The sequence below is a fragment of the Sturnus vulgaris genome, chromosome 1 (assembly GCF_052056855.1).
Source record: "Sturnus vulgaris isolate bStuVul1 chromosome 1, bStuVul1.hap1, whole genome shotgun sequence".
In the NCBI taxonomy this organism is placed as follows: domain Eukaryota; kingdom Metazoa; phylum Chordata; class Aves; order Passeriformes; family Sturnidae; genus Sturnus; species Sturnus vulgaris.
In genome coordinates, this window is record NC_142243.1 from 103,637,156 (window position 1) to 103,655,134 (window position 17,979).

A 17,979-nucleotide genomic window follows, 5' to 3' on the forward strand; every position below is an offset into this window, starting at 1 on the left:
ACATATCCCACTTCCTCTTACCTCTGTGTTAATAGTGGGATCTTATCCTAGCTGGTGTCACAAGGGTAAAATCACACTTCTTCACCTTCCCAAACAATTTACAATGGGAGACAAGGAGGTGTTTCCTGCCCAGAGTGACACATTTCCTTTCCATCTGAACACACTCCCTAATGCAGCAAGAATGTCTCCATATGAGCCCACTCTTCCTTGTACAGTAATGCACAGTACCCTAACTTCTTGTGACCTTTGTACTTCCTGGTTTGAATCTTCCAGGCAAGTGACTTACAGGGGATAATCTCGTAGTGCCCTATGGATTGCAGGGAATTCACATGGCCAGCATGTCTCTGTGCAGAGGCTGCCCACGTGCTCTCATACGTGGCATGACATCGGCCACAGATGCACATCCACTCACTCTGCTTTTCTATACTCCGATTGAGAGCTAGTTTTAGGTAGTACCTCAGCACATAAAACCAGAACTCCTTGCCTACAACATCTGCTCCACATTTGGAAAAGGTTATAGCACTCCCACCCACAACAGTAAGGAAGAAAATAGCACGCTGGGATAGAAGCATGCTGTATAAGAAATGCACTTTCTTCCCCAAGTGCCTTACTGTACCATTCCAAGTGTCATATTATTGAGGGATCCATCATGTTTCCCTCCAGAACTTACAGCTGTCAGGAAAATTAATCCACAAACACCAGAGGTTTATGTCCAAAAAGGAGACAGAGGAGTCCTTTTTGCTTTATTCAAATAAAGGGAGAGGCCATGGGACATTCCCCTAGGATGTCTCAACTTTTGGGGGACGCAGCCTCCTTTTTATCCTATTTTCCCAGCCACATTTCCCTCTCTCTTTCCCCATTGGCTGAGGTACTTGAGAGGCACAGACTTCCCGGAACACCTGATACCTGAAATTCCTCTCTAATGTATAACCCTCCCTTTTAATTTTTAATTCTTACAGAATTCATAGTTTTTCCCCGTTGCTTCTTTCATCCTTCGATATTCAATTTCATTTATCAGCAGCCCTACAGTTTGTTTGTAAAGGCAAATATCTTTTTCCATTCATCAATCAGTGGAATCCAGCCCAGTTTCTTTTATCTCTCAGTGCTAGTCTTATCTACAAGCAGATCCACAGCTCATTTGTAAAGACAAATTCGACATTCCTCTCACAGCTTTTAGACTTCTAATAGATATTCATCATTAATTTTGTTCTCTTTTAAACTGTTTTTGCACTATTTAAAAGCTGAGGTGTCTGTCAAGGCGTGGTATGGATTCAGGAAAAGAATCCTAATGCTGTCTCTCCTGAGACTGGTGGAAAGACAACAACCTTCTCCCATCTGCAGCAAGTCTCACTCCTCCACTCCAAATCTGCATTTCTCCCAGTCAAGTTAATACATGTCAGAACTATCTGCTGCTGGATTCTGCCACAGATTATGACCTCAGACATCTCTGAACATGTAAAATGAGCTTTTGGTGATTTTCCTTCACTGGCAGATTTAACATCCCTGTTCCTTTCCAGGAGGGAGTGAGGAAGGAAAGGAGGGCAGAGAGGGAGGGAGGGAGGGAGGGAGGGAGGGAGGGAGGGAGGGAGGGAGGGAGGGAGGGAGGGAGGGAGGGAGGGAGGGAGGGAGGGAGGGAGGGAAGGAAGGAAGGAAGGAAGGAAGGAAGGAAGGAAGGAAGGAAGGAAGGAAGGAAGGAAGGAAGGAAGGAAGGAAGGAAGGAAGGAAGGAAGGAAGGAAGGAAGGAAGGAAGGAAGGAAGGAAGGAAGGAAGGAAGGAAGGAAGGAAGGAAGGAAGGAAGGAAGGAAGGAAGGAAGGAAGGAAGGAAGGAAGGAAGGAAGGAAGGAAGGAAGGAAGGAAGGAAGGAAGGAAGGAAGGAAGGAAGGAAGGAAGGAAGGAAGGAAGGAAGGAAGGAAGGAAGGAAGGAAGGAAGGAAGGAAGGAAGGAAGGAAGGAAGGAAGGAAGGAAGGAAGGAAGGAAGGAAGGAAGGAAGGAAGGAAGGAAGGAAGGAAGGAAGGAAGGAAGGAAGGAAGGAAGGAAGGAAGGAAGGAAGGAAGGAAGGAAGGAAGGAAGGAAGGAAGGAAGGAAGGAAGGAAGGAAGGAAGGAAGGAAGGAAGGAAGGAAGGAAGGAAGGAAGGAAGGAAGGAAGGAAGGAAGGAAGGAAGGAAGGAAGGAAGGAAGGAAGGAAGGAAGGAAGGAAGGAGGATCATCTTTTTTCTAAAACTGTGGCATTCACAAGTGGAGATTAAGCACAGTGTTCTAAATTCAGACTGGTGAGAAAGTCAGGGCCATGCTGATAGCAGCTGTGGATAAACTCATAAAACTACTTGGCTCAATGACTCAAACAAGACCAAGAAAACCTAGGGAAAAAAAAACAAACTTCCGATTTGCTTCATGTAGGAGAAACTATGAACCACCAAAGGAACCTGAAGCTGACAAAGGAAGGTTGGTAACAACAGCCATTGCTCTGCAGTCAGCAGAGGTACAAACGAGAATGATTCAGGAAATTGCATATTCAAGTAGTATAGAAAAAAACAGCTCAAGAGCTACCATGCTATAGCAGTAAAGTAGCCAGGAAAGGGTAAAGCCATTTTTTACTTATGAGATAATAACCTTTAAATTCCTCTAGTTCTCCTTAATTGTTAATAGGTTTCACAAAAACACTTCAGCAACAAAAGTAAAGAGATGTGATAAATAACTTGACAAGGACAGTACATGTTGTGAAAGAGAAGAAAGTGGAAAAATATGTCAGTCTGTTTGCATGTGCTGGGATGCTACCAAATGCTATGTAAGAGTTAGATTTCTAAATAAAGAGATAGCTTCGTTTTAAAAAGATGAATAATTCTGAAGTTGTAAGTACATAATCTTCATTAACCTCGTCATAACAGGGCAGCAAAAAGGAGAGAAAACAGAAAAGGGGTCTAGTTCATTTAGCCCCTCTATCCTTCCATGACTTCTGTCATCCTGGTCAACCCATTACTTTCTCTACCTGTCCCTAAACTTCTTGAATAATCTTTGGCAAGTTCACCTTTCATCACAGAGTTTTCAGTCACTTTAATTGCTCAAGCAGATCAAAACTACTTGAAAGAAATGTCCTCCTTTTCTTTCAGCTTTTGCAAGAATGCTAAGTTGGAATGAACTCCAGTGTCATGCCTTCAATACAGCATAGGACACTTGTGATATGTGAAATGCCTCTGTCACTGTTTTAGTCACGTTTCAGTGAAGTTGTATTCAGCTTTTTATCTTCTTATTTCTGCACCTGTATAATCCCTCACCTCCAGCTGCACAACCAAGGCTTTGAGAGGAACAGAAACTCTTCTTTTGTCTCAGAATGCCAAAAAGAGATAGAGAATTTGGCAGAGTTTTGCAGAGACATGCTCTCAGCACCATTCAATATTTAGACCTGCATAATTAGCAGCATAATTAGCCTTAGGAAATTATTCTTCCACAGAGTTTTACTTCGAATAAATTCTTCAGAGGCTCATAGTGACATCTGCAGCTCATGCACCACAGGTTTCTAAGAAGGGCAAGACTTTTGCTTCTTTGAAACACTCTTTCACCTCTGCTGGTTATATATGAGTTCAGTCCTGCTCTTTTCTAAGTAGCCAGTTGTTGTGGGTGAACCACAGGTGGCAGCTCAGCTCCACACAACTCATTCACTCCCCTGCAGTGGTATGGGACAGAAAGTGGAAGGGTAAAAGTATGACAACTTGTGGGTTGAGATACAGAGTTTAATACATAAAGTGAATATTGGACACACAAGCAAAGCAAAACAAGGAATTCAATTACCAGGCTCCATGGGCAGGCAGGTGTTCAGCCTTCTCATCCCCAGGAAAGCAGGACCCTATCACATCAGTGGCTTTTGAAGACAAACAGCATCTCTGAATATTGCCCCTTTGTCCTTCTTTCCTTGAATATTTTTATCACTGTGCATGACACCATATGGTCTGCAATGTCCCTTTGGCCAGGTGGGGTCAGCTGTTCCACCTGTGTCCCCTCACAGCTTCTTTTGCACCCTCAGCCTCCTCACAGCATAAGGAGCTCAAAAGGCCTTGCTGCTGTGTAAGCACTGACCAGCAAAAACTAAAACATCAGTTTGCTGTCAACACTGTTTTGGTCACCAATCCAAAACCGAATCATACAAGCCATTGTGAAGAAAACTGACACAACCAAAACCTGTGTGAAGAAATTATATTTGCTTCTGTTGTAGAAAGTATAATCAATTAATGCAAACAAACAAACAAACCTGGTAAAAACTATAAGTAAACTTTAAAGGAGAAAAAAAGAATATCACCAGTAGGATCCTTAGTGTCACAAGTTACCTTGAAGGAAAAAAAATGTGGGAAAAGATGCCGTTAACTTTCCATTCAGATTATGGCTTCCTCATTGCTTTTAAAGATAGAACTTTAAATTCTAAGTAAATTATGGATTTTTCACATATATGCTTAGTAGATACTAAGTACAGATAGATACTAAGATACAGATAGATACAGTAGATACTAAGACCCAGAAAGTGGTAGAAAGAAGATTGATTCACCCCCTTTTTGGAGAAGGGGAGGTTAAAGCTTTTGGAGGTTTATATTTTGTGCTTACTCTTCCTTTATACAAAAAAATTATTGCTACAAATGGATGCTTTCTCATGAATACAACAGACAGGTGAGAACAAAAATGTTTTATTGTTTATATGGAATATACTTGCTTGTTGCACCTGTGTTCTGGCCTTCTGATGTTGACAGATTTCTTTCACACTTTCTCACACTCTTTCTGGTAAACAGTGGATGTTTTGCATTCCTCCTTGGAGGAAGAGAGAATTGAGGGACATGTGATGAACCAATGGAGTCAAGAGGTCTCATCATCACTGTCCAATCCATGCTCATTGTTGGAATTCTATAAATAGACACGTAATGTAGATAAAGAGGCTTTTTCCTGCTCGAGTTGCTTGGAGTCAGGTGTGAGTCTCTCTCTCTCTGTCATAACAGCAACACTTGCTCACTTCTGCTTTACAGAGACAATACTTAGCTGAAGTGAACTTGTATAAAACCTCATTAAGTGAAAGTGGAGAAACAGGATGTATATTCCTGTTTTTACTCCCAGTACTGTGTCTTGTGTTCAGCTGGGACTTTGGGAACAGTCAAGGACCTGTATTTCCTCTCTTGTCAAATGGAAAAAGCTGTGGTTTCTGGGGCAAGACAGTCAAATGCTCCTACAGAATAGAAATAAATGGTACACACTTTTTGCTGTGACCGTTAAGAGAATCGATGTTAATACAGTTCAGGAAGTCTACAGGACCAACATTGGAATAAAGTGTATTTTTGCAAATTTGGGTTAGGATACATTGGCAGAAGTCCACAGCTCTAATCTAGCCTAACCATGTTCTACTGCAGCCACATTCCTTTTCAGAGTTGCCATTTATAGGAAATTTTCTCTATCACATCCTCTTGAGAGTTATTTAACAGGTATTAGCTGCTCACTGAAGCAGAACTATACAAAAGAAACTATAAGTTTCAAGTTCTCACCCTATTTCCATTCTTCAAAAAAAATTAATTTTTTTTTGCGTAATCCACCTCTCCAGAGAAGTCTCCTAGCTCCGTTTTGTAGCAACAAAGCAGTGAAATATCAAGCAATTCCATATTTCAACGAATGTAAAAGGAGATAGCAAAATGATAAGCCTGAATGAATACAAATATTTTAAATCCAGTCCTTTAGAGGCAAAAAATCTCAGTGTAATTTAAAAATTACGTCTTAACTAGCTTGTCATTCTTGATTTTTCTGATAAAAAGATAGCATAAGACAATACCCCTTCAGTGGGAACATCCTTTTAAAAGCATTTTCAGAGAAACAGAACTTGCACCATTTATGTTCCTACAGAAGAGATATCTTAGACACACATAGAGAAACTCCTGTATCTTCAGAAGGTTCATATATATAACTTTCAAGGTATAAGATAGTCATTGGATGGAAATGTTTGGTTCCTGATAATTACAGAAGAAAATAACTCAACATGGAAATGCAAGCCTTTGTGTCTGACATTTTTATTGTCAATTCAATTGGTTATTGAGAATCCAGAGTTCAAGTCTGTAAGAAGAAGAGATCCACAGTGTCTTTCCCTTTTGGCAGCTATTGTTCAGATGTTTCAGTGACTGTTATGAGATAAATAGGGCTTCTAGCTATAAAAGTCTTTGCCAAAAAGTATGGAAAGGGACTTCTTACAAGAGTATATAGTGACAGGATAAGGGGGAATGGCTTCAAACTGAAAGATGGTGGATATAGATTGGATATTAAGAAGAAATTCTTTACCATGAGGGTGATGAGGCACTGAAACAAGTTGCTCAGAGAAGCTGTGGCTGCCTCATCCCTGGAAGTGTTCATGGCCGGGTTGTACAGGGCTTTGAGCAACCTGTTCTGGTGGGAGGCATCCCTGCCCATTGCAGGGCAGTTGGAGCTAGGTGGTCTTGAAGATCTCTTCCAATCTGTACCATTCTGTAATGCTGCAATCCTGCTCCAATGCGGAATTCATCATGATCTAGCTGCAGACAAATGCTGCAATTTGGGAGGAAAACTCTTCAGAGTAAATCAGGAAAAAGCAGCAGGTAGTTCTTGGGAATTTTGCCTTTTTTATCAAATCTATTCTGCCTACACTGTTCTTGAAACAATTGCAGCTGACTCTAATAAGGGTTTCAGAAACAAACCTGGGTTACAAAAATCAGATCAGCTAAGTATATTACCAGAGGTGAAAAAAAATTCTAGCATAATGCAAGTCCAGTTTCCAGGCCAAGTAGACACCTGGCATTGAATGGATAAAGAGGAGCAATGGGATAAAGTGCTCTTGAGCTGCTACTTGGTTGTAAGTGGGCAAAATTACTTCTCACAGTGTCTCACACTAAGAAGGAGGGGCAGCACTTTCCATTGACTATACATGACTATGAGATGACTGGAACAATGAATTAAAATTCACTCCTTTTTTTGCCTTTCTCTTCTTGCAGTTGTTCAAGTTCTTTTATTCCCCCTATAGCCAGGCTGCAACTTTCAGTCTAAGTCACAAAGAAGGAGAAAAATCCTGCCTCATATGTAACTGGCCCACAAGTTGTTGAACTGAAATAAGTAGAATGATGTGCAATATGAGGCATCCCTCAGCACCATTCAAATAGTCTGTCTCTTCACCTCTCCATTCATTTAAAAAGTCCATTGTACTCCAGGAAATCTGTTGTTGGACTAAGAATGGGTATTTAGAGATATTTTATGTCTAATAGCATTCTACTGCTGAGACGGTCTTTGAGAAATTCCTATCCCGTGTTTACTGCATTTTCACTCACTTTTAGTTTGAGAAAAAGTCTGAGGCATAATGGATTTTTTCATTCTTTCATTTTCTTTTAAGTCCATAAAGATTTAAAAAATCGTAATCAGAATAATTCAAGACTATAGTAAGAATTTTAAAGAAACAATCATTCAAGTGAAGAATATCTTCAGAGTCTCAGTAATGACTACCTTTGGTTTTGTCACTTAATTATAGGTTATCATCGATTATATAATGGTGTATGAAAAATTAAGATCAGCGTAATACCATTCATGTAACTGGCAATTAATCATGTCCTTTAAAGTTCTCCCTGTCTTTCATCTTGTGTAGAAGAAAACAAAAATATACCACCAGAGAACATCTGAAACGTGTGTCTTCCTTCTAAATACCCTGCCTGCTGCATAAGGACTCATAATGCTTATTTACACATTTTCCAATCAACTTCTTAATCACAATCTTTGTACCTCACCACCCCTCACTGCCCCTCCCCATGCCAAAGCCTGTGACAAAAAGTCAAGGAGTTGGCAACTCCCAATAGCCTGTAATCCCTGCTCTGCAGACAGAGAATCTGGCAAAACAGTCTGGATCAGGAGATCCCAAACACATTTTATATGGCCCTCAAATAAATTTTAAGTGGATCCACTGAAGAAGAAGAAGATCAAAATAAAAAGAAATTTGCATTGTGCAAAGCACTAGCAATAAAGGCATCAGTTTGAAAATAATTTTTAAACCAGTAGATTACGGGGCTACTAAAATGATATGCAGATGCCACAGATGTTAGATTTAAACAGGAATTTCTGCTCAAACCAATTTACATTTTAAATATACACTTGCAAACTTCAGAACTGCTCTAGAACCCATAGTCAAATGCTTATTTCTAAATTTGTCCCAAAGAAATTATTCCACCTCATTCAGGAATTATTCTTTCATTTATTTTTTACAATTTTATTTAAACTGTTTTTCATCCTGATGGTTGAACAGTTGTTTGAAATGACAGCTCATCCCTTCACTTGAGGGAATTTAAACAGGAATATTGGCAGATATGAATTTAAGGCAATATTTATTATTCCCTTGCATTTTACCTCCTCCAACTTTTGTAATTTCTTGCTACCTATATTAAATATTTTGGAAACAAAATGCACAAAAAACCAAAGCTGTAGATGATTAGAGATCCAGTTACAATAATCAGTGTAAAATGAGACTAAATAAAGCTAATCACAGTTCATTCAAATAAGGGTAAACAATTACAGGAAATTAAATTATTAATAAAATGGGTCATGTCACTGCTATATCTGGATAAATTAGTTTTAGCATATATTATTCCATGAACCTTATTCGTCCCTCTGTTTTGGGGGAGGGTTTAATAAATTAATTTATTCCCTCAGTGTTTCTTAGTTCAAGCAGAATTTTATACAAAGCTGCTTCACAGTTCAGGCTGGTCATTTGTATTGTGATTTCTGGCTCAATCTTATTGTTAAATTTCATCCATTTCTTGTGCTCTGGTCTTAACCTGAACTCATGAAAGCTTCTATCATGAACCTTCCCATTTATAAATGTAGGAAGATTTCCTTTGGACCATATTTATTTACCCCTTAAGAGGAACAGAGTTATCACTGTTCACCATCTTTCTTGGGAAAGAGACCTGAATATCTGCTAATTTTTAATTTAAATTATTTCAAAATTTTAGGATCAGAATGGATTAAAACAATCCACCAGCCTGACTTTCATAATAAAGACTATAAATATCTCATCTTGTTATTTCTGCACCAAAGTGATTGGTGTATTAATTCCTCACTATTAACAATGCAGTTTCAGCATGTTCTTCCCACTACTATTTTCAGAGCTTCTCAAAATACAATTTTAATGCAATAATGGCACCAGATATGAAAAGTTACATTCCCAAATGTCTGTGGAAAAAAAATTACTTAATTGATCGTGTCTACATAGTCCTTTTATTTCTGTTTTCTTGCTTTATTCTAGCTCCAATATGAAGAATGCACACTGTATGGAGAAATGACAGAGAAATGACAGAGATTAATGACCTTTTGCAAAAACAAATTGTGTGATGAGTCATGTCATGTCTTTGGGCACTTGAATTTTTCAAGCACAGAGCATGAAGACATTGATCCAGATAAGCAATTTACTCAGGATTTATCTACCTCTTGCACTGGGCCACAATGCAGAGATCTTTAAAGGAGCTCTAGGCAAGCTGGTGCCAAGGCTGTGGGAAGCATTACACTGCTGGCACTGTCAGCAGACAGCTGTTACACCCAAAGACAACACCAAATTTTAGGTGGCTAAATTACCTGGAGTCCTCAAGTCAGTCCATGTGCCATATTTTCCTTTGTTCTGCTGGGATATTGGGTGTAATAGCAGGATCTCTAGGCACAATGCACCTGTCCCCAAGGCATCAAGTATGCAGTCCTGCAGATTTCAGGAATACAGTTTGCAGTTGTTGAGAACAGCCTGTTCTTATGAATTTACTTGAAGTGGAGGCTAAATCAAAAATGCTGCCATAAAGCTAACGAGCAGTGGGTGCCAGTCAACTACAGATCTTTTCAAAGGAAAACCTGCAAACTGGAAAAATGCCCTCAAACTGTCTAACTGCAGATAGACCAAGGGGATTTTAGATCAAGTGCCTATGTATAAGGTGAGTAATCAAAGTAATCAGCCTTAGAAAACTAAGCTTGTTTTCATTCACCACTGATTGTCTCTTTCCCATAGGATGAATCCAGTCTGTTTCTGCAGTGCAGAGGAATGTGTTGCTGTAGGAGGCACAAGCAGTTCTTATTACAAGCTGCTATCAAAGTCCATGGTTACTTAAGGAACAGGTTCTCAGTTAACCCATAATACTACTAGTCTGCAGCAGCAGAGTAAAACTGAAAAAAAAAATAATTACCCTGAGATTAGTTGAGTTGTTTAGAGCATGGTGCCAATATCACCAAGGTTGTGGGTTCAAACCCCATTTACTTAAGAGCTGGATGCGATGATCCTTGGGTCCCTTCCAACTCAGAATATTCTGTGAATCTGAATTAAAGCTGCTTCATCTGCAGCACAAGCAGAGGAACGCTTGTGGAGGGTCACAGAAACATAAGCAACAATAGCCCTAATGCCCCCAACAAAATGGAGGTCAAATATGCCTTAGTAAAGAAGTGTTGCATTTCCCTAGATGCATTGGATATGTTACATTCCATGACCCCTGCAATGTCCTGTAGTCTGTTCCCTCTCCCTCCTGGCCATACCTGGCTGGCCGAGATCCAATTTCTTCCCGCCCACCTTTCAGACCCTAGAAAAGACCTGTGCCCCCTGAGCTCTCTCTTTTTCCCTTTCTCTTTCCCTTTCTCTCTCTCTCTTTTCCTCGCTACCCACAAGAAATAAACCCTGCAACTTCATCAGGGGAAAGAGCCTCTTTTGTTATCTTTTATTTACGTCCATGTGGCAAGGGCCCAGGAGGCTTCACCCTAACAGCTGAGCTAGACCAGAGGAAAGGGTGAAGACCCCATTAAGGGCCAGAAAAGCCACAAAGAAGTAGAAAATACTTTTAAGTGAATGATACCCGATAGAAGAAGAATTATTTCTGTAGAATAAAAGTAACTTTCATTGATTTTGTAAATAACTCAAGTTGTAGCAAAACATGAGCTTAAAACTGTGGGTGTCATTAACAAATCTTCTCTAATTTCCGTCTATTTTTCCATTTCAAAGGTAAGAAACAGCATTTCATATTCTAACTCACCTTTTTACAGATAATTTTCAAATTCTCCGGGGAAATAACAGGGAAAATTTGACACAAGTTTCTGTCTTTGCCTTGTCTGTGGTTTTGCCAAGGCATCTGCACTACAAACAATGTTTCAAGACTACCATCACCCTTTTAAAATCCTTGAAATACTGAGCATGTCTCCTTCTGGAACTACTCAGCCCCACACTAAACTAAAACTAAAAGAAGAGAGATGAAAACGTTCAAATTACAGTATCTGATAGCAATTATTAGGTTTAAGAATCAGTAGTTTGTCAAGTTGAACTATGTTGGTTACTTAAGGCTAGAGAAACTTCGCTCTCTGTGTGCTATCCTATCTCTGCCTTAAAAAGTTTCTGTCTGAAATGTATTTTAAACGAAAGCAGATATGTTGAAAGTACATTTAAATTAAAACCTCCATAGGAAAATGCAGAAACCCCTCAAATACAACTTTTAAGGTGTGCTTCCCCTGGCTTATCATAAAAGGAATGCCAGTCTAATAAAACCTCACCTTACCTAACACCCGAGACAATTGCTAACAGTAGCAATGAATATGACTTAAGCCTTAAGCCTTGAAATCCTCTCAGCTGTGATTGTTTAAAGTAATTAATAAAGGAAATGTCTTGTATTTGGTTTGTTTTCAAAGGACTATCCTACTCAAGACAAGAATTTCAGAGGACTAAGGATGCATTTAAGAGGGATTATTTGTGTGCAAAATGGTCTCAGTTCAAAAAAGCCTCCAGACACTTTCACCTTCAGAATGTCACCGTGTCCTACTCCCTATCCTTAACCTATGTTTTAGCAGTGTATTTATTTGTTTATTCAAACAACAATGATCATAGCTGGTGCTTCAGAGTTTTTCACATTGCAAGGACATTCCAGGCCAGTTGCAAAGACATCATTCACAGGCAGCCAGCCACAGCTGAGAAAATAGAAAAAAAAAAAGAAGTGCTGCTTAACCACAAAGGCGTGAAATCAGTATTTTAGAGCTATACTTTCAAAAATACCTCCAATGCCTGCACCCTCAGGACAATGCTATGCTTCTGCAAACAATCTTGCAGCCATTGTTTGAGATTTCATTCATTACTGTTTGAAAACTACATTGAGACTCTCAGAAGGGAGATGCTACAGCACTCTACATATCTGCCTAATTAGCTTTGGTCAGAAGTTATTATTTTTTCGGTCAAGCTGAAAGATCAAATATATAATTGAAAAATAAACTGCAAAACAAAACACAACAAAAATAAATTTGAAGATGGTTAAATACCTTTGTATTTATTTATGGAGAAGGCTAAGTATATCTCTTCCAAAATGCATGACTGCCAGGGCCACGTGGACATCCCCATCCAGGGCTGGAGTGTAGATGAGGGGCACCTGCTGCAGGCAGTGGTTTTAGGACAAGGTCTGGTAGCAGCCTCCACAGGGTCTCTTCTTTATCAGCTCTGCTAGTTCACCACAGATTTCCTTCATTATTGTTAGCCCTGTTCATGTCATTACATGCTTTTGTTTATACCCAGCACCAAAAGTGCTGGCACAACACTGGCTATTATTAATTCAGCAAAGTTTTAAAGTATGTGTAGTGCCGAGAGCCCAGCCTCTCTGCATCTTCACTTTGGTTCTTCCCTGAGAATTAAACCTTTCATTATTCAGCCCAGTTATTTATTACCCTCTTTAAAAATTCAGTGCAGTCTTCTAACTGACATTTTCAACAAAAGGTCATCTGAAATACACACAGTGTTCCTCGTATTGCCTGCCTTCCCCTCTAAAGGTCCACCAGAGATAATGTTGTGTTTGTCATCTATTTACTCATTACATTGTGCAACAGGCCTTTGATCCCCCGCTTGTCTGCATGCCAGGGCTGTCTCCCATGAGGTAGCTCTAGGGTGGCTTTCCTCTTTTCCATTCTCTTCCAATTAAGCTGGACATATTTTCAATATCCCCCACGCTAAATAAGGGTATACAGTGTATTGCTTAAAATGCCACGGCTAAGTTCAGTTATAAATCGCACATGACTGCAGCACCAGACAAAACCAAGGAGCTGCACAAGGAGCTGGGAGTGAGAATTCACCTGTCAATTATGCCTAAAATCCTTGCAGCTTCCAGTTTTCTGTAAGCTGAGCTCCTCTAGTTTGGACAGCAGGAAGACCAAGAACTCACAGACTATAGACACCATCTTAAAAATTACTTCAACCAAAATTAGTACAAAATATGTTTCTCCTCTTGTTTCACCAATGGGACCGTTCACCCTTCCATAGTGTAACTAAACCATCTCACACAACAAATACCACCTTTTTCTTCACAAGGCTTTCCTTCAAAAATCCACCTCCAGATTCAGAGGTGGCCACTCCAATGTCCCTTTTCAATGTAAAAACATGAATATTTAGCAGTTTCACTGTGAGATTAAAAACTTGGAATTCATTCAAGGATTTACCTCCTACCTCTTCATTTTTTATGCACTTTATGAAGGGACATGAACTGTCACTGGATGGAATTGCATTGAAATTCAAGTGATCCATCTCTTTTCTTTGCCATTTCAAAGGAGGACGATTCAAGCACCTGCTTTTAAACTGTGAGTACCAAGCAGAGCACTTTGGACCAAGAGAAGTCAAAATTTTAACTTACCTTTTCCAAGTGACTTAGGCAGATTCCATATGGCGTGACTTTTCAGAGACCTCCAGCCACAGCACTGGATCCTGGGGGCCCACCAAGATAGGTTTTTGGTCTGAGGAACATAAGAAATAAATTTCTTTCTTGACACACTGATTTTCCACTAATGCTTAAAATTTTTTTGTTTCCCTTTCTGAAGGAGAAGGAGCTTGAGAGGCACCATAGCCTGAATTCCTACTATATGGCTTTGTGGGGAGAAGACGTCTTACAAGACACTTCAGTGGAATGAGATTCAGTCACACCTGGTGAAGGTCTTGCACACAGATTTTCAGCCAAGTTTCCAGCAACTCACTGACTCTACTGCTCAAAAACTGAATTTGGCACAAGTATGTGTACCAGGACACTTTTTAACACAGCCTAGTCCTCCCAGTATGAAAAGACTTCATGTTTTGTAAGAGTCAGGGGTGAAATTAACAGACTTAAAATTCTTGCTTGCCCAAGTTCCACCTCTTATCTACTGCTCTGTGAACAGAGAGCAGGAATGTCCTCTCCTTTTTACAGCCAGGGCTCTTTATGTTCTCTGGGAAAAGCTTTTGTGAAAGAGCTACTTTTAGTTTCAGTGAAGTATCTCTGAGCTTAGGTCAATGTTGGCACTATTAACCATGATGTTGCTATATATTTAAAACAAGGTTAAAGTGGAGGAATCTTTCCTAGTATTCTTTGAATAGAAGAATATCCTGGACAGATTCCCCTGACTTTAAAATGCTCAAGGAACCTCTGAAGCAGAAATAACAGTAAGGTCTTTGTAAGGCTATCCCAGCACTATGATCTGTGGGGATATAGAATTTAAGGGACTTACATTCTGGCTCAAAAATTGTGCAAAGCTTTTCAGAAAGAAGTTCAGAGCAAAGAAAATGCATAATACAAATATGATAGTTACTCCTAGAGTCATATTTTTAGGGTAAGTGAAGTAGGCACAAAATTTCTGTGAAAAATAACAATGAAAAAGCTAATTCGTTAGCAACTTTATTTATTGTCTGCCAAAAGCAATTGTGTTCTGTTAAAAACTGGCAAACTAAAGAGAAAAATTAATCTCTTTTTTTGTGTTTTTTTTGTTTTGTCACTGTTAATTAAGGCATTTATGCAACAGAGCATCAAAAAAGTTTATTTGATGCCTTTGCAAATCATCTGGAGCCAGCATGCAAAGCTGATCAATCCATTTTCTCATCGTGCTTTAATCAGGTGTAAAACCAGCCTAATTGAAAGGAGGGGAGTGATGAATCACCATCTGGAGGTAGCTGTGCAGATTACATGCTTACCACCCTTCTCAAGGAAATGATGAGCTTCCAGGGGAAGTTTGCGTTTGAACTTGGGATCCCTGATCCTCAGCCATGCAGAGCATGGCTGAGACACAAGGCCCTTCCAGCTTCTGTGGCCAGGCTTCCATCCCATCAGAGTTGAGAAATGAAAGCTGTGTCCAGCAGATGAGCTCTGCTACAGAGATAGGACACGGCCAAGGCACATACTTGGTTCTGGAAAGACAGAAACACCCCTAAGCAAGGCATAGCCTTTGCATGTCCTTACTACCAAAAATGAAAGCTTATTTAGAGAACAAAGAGCATTTGTTCCTATGAGCATTTTAGAGATCTTGAAATTTCCCAAATTACAGAGTGTGTTGTACTAAATGGAAGTATATTGTTACATATTGCATAGACAACAAAAGAGGCAACAGCATCTGGCACTGTGGAAATGTAGTTTCCATCTAGATCTGGATTATCACTTGCTTATCTGGTCCCCTCTGAGCCAAAAACAATATAATAGGTCTAGGAAAACAACATAATGACGACAAGGTATGAAGATACCAGTAGAGATTAAATGAGCCTGGATTCTTAGCTGGTAAAGATAAAATTTATAGAATATAAGGGAGTAGGATAATGAATGTCACAGGGGAAATTAATGGTGACTAGTTATTTATTTTCTTCACAACATGGGGACTAATTATTTCTTTTCTTTGCAACATAAGGACTTTACAGCATTGAAGAAAACTTACAAGTAGATGCTTTTTAAGAGAAAAAAAAATAATTTTTCCACTCAACATATCTAACTTGTGAAACAAGATTGTAGATTAAAATAAAGAGATCCAAGAGTGATTAGGTAAATTTGTGTAAGACACATTTATTTAGAGCTGTTGGTCACAAATCTATAAATAGAACCTGCTGCCCAAGTCCCTAAACCATAGCTTGCTGGGAGCTCTGCTGGTATTCCAGATTACCAGACACAAGTCCAGACTTTGCATAATGTCCCTAAAGATCTGCCCTTTGTTTTGATGAAAACCCTTCACTCCTTCAGTCATGCATTCTTAGGGCTTTTTTAGGCAAGCTGCTCAAAAAGAAACTATTGTGGGAATAATGCTTAGGGACCATAAGAATTTAACAAATTTGCTAGATCTTTAGTTTAACTGGTGCTAGGGGAACTCTGTTCTGTCACGCTGATCTGCTATATTTTTCAAAACCTCAAGATGCAAAAAACACTTGAGGTTTTTTATTCCTGCTTTAGATTTTGACTGTTGCTAGTTTGTTCACAGGTAGAGGAAATAAATGAGAAACACTGCAGATTGGAAAGCAGTGTAACAAATAACAAATAACAAAGAGCAGAAAGGTTAGAGAAAAAGCAACTAAACATTCTCACATTTAATCTGTTGATATCATCTGTGGTTATACTTTATATTTGCGAGTAAGAACTGATGCAGACACGTGTAAAAGTGTAGACACACACGCATACACCTCACACACTCTTCTGTTCTGTATGAAGACCAGGTGGATACAGCTCAGGTTGTAACACAGGAGAAAATTAGAAAAGGAGGAGAGCATCTCACCTGGAGATAAACCAGCAGACAGTCTTATGCAGCTCCACCACAGCCAGCATGACTTTCTGTCCCTCATGTGAGGATCCCCACTTCTACATCCATGTTCCCAAAACTTCTTCACCCATCCTCCCTAACAGGAAGGGCACTGTACGTTAAAACCAACACAGCTGAAGACTGGGACCCTCTTTGCAATTCCTGAACACAGCAGTGATCACCATGAACTGGTTTTCTGCACAAGAAGCTGATGAGCAACAGAAGAAGCATTTACTGAAAAATAGGCAGGAGAATCTGCAACAAGATTTTGGAGTAAAACGGAGTTCTTGAAGATTTCAGAGAGCAGGCTGTGTGAGGGAGTTGAGTTGTTTTCCCAAAGGTTTTAAACCTTTTCTACCTTCTTAAAGTTTGTGTGTGTAGGAAATTACTGTGGTTTCTGCAGTATTTGCACAGGGTTCACAAAAAATTCAACTCCAGTCACCAGAGAGACATTCTGAGAAGGTTTTCTGAGGGTATAACTCTAAGCAGTGGGAATGAATGCAATCCACTCTCGGAAGGGTTCCACACTGTATTAGTGCACTGCTGGACGATGGTTGCACAAAGAGTGCAGACTGTAGATTGTAGATCTGAAAACAATCATCCCTCCCAGCCCAGAATCAGTGGCACTGGTACTCAGTAATTAGAGCTTTTTGTGACAGATTTGTGCCTGTTTGGGAAGCAGAATCATGAAGCCCAGGACCACAAGCCACTTCTTTGCTCTATTCAGTTATTACCATTTTGTGTAGCAGGAGATGCTAAGGTTCTTTGGGAAACCAGTACTTCCTTAGAACCTCATCGTGGCCATGGAAAGGAGAAAGGATTCAGATTTTTTCTTTTTATATTCCCTCTGATACTAATCTGCTTAAAAGGCAGATAACTTCATAGAAGTTGATCCCACCTTCAATAGGTGGGAGATCAGAATACTTTCTTCTTAAGAACTTTTAAATTTTGACACACGAGTTAGAAGCAGTGTTCTGTCATCAAAGCAAGAGTGGGCAATAGAAATTAGTTTTGCTGCTTTGGGGCAGAAATAGTATGATTTGAGCCTTTTTTTCCAGTGACTGAAGCTAAACCATAAATGACTGGCTAGATAAGCAAGAGTAGTGTCATTAACTGTAGGGACATGGTGCAATGACAGTCTAGCAACTAATTTTTCACTACTGTCCTGTGACAACAAATTTCCTGCTTACACAATGCTGGCTTGTCCCAGTCTATCACAACACTCAGTGTTTACCAGGCTCTGACAGAAGTGAAAGTATGCTAAATGTTCCCTTTATTCTACAGCTAAACTGGAGAAAGAAACATATTAAAGCTTGTCATCGTCTCCCAGAGATATGTATTTTATATTCATTACTAGAGTTTAAACAGCCTATTTTGCAGGAAATGGTCTAGTCTGTTTTGAAAATGCTTTCATTTCACTTTTAAGTTGTTTCAGCTCCCCACCTGTAA

The 17,979-nt window shown here is 39.6% G+C and overlaps 1 long non-coding RNA gene across 1 annotated transcript; it reads right to left on the reverse strand.

Moving 5' to 3' along the window:
• Positions 1 to 7,941: 7,941 nt before the first annotated feature.
• Positions 7,942 to 12,659, reverse strand: LOC106849949 (uncharacterized). Its single transcript, XR_001402684.2, has 3 exons — positions 12,292 to 12,659; positions 9,598 to 11,946; positions 7,942 to 9,292 (listed from the first exon to the last, which is right to left on the reverse strand). It is a non-coding gene; the product is annotated as an uncharacterized LOC106849949 (long non-coding RNA).
• Positions 12,660 to 17,979: the final 5,320 nt, after the last annotated feature.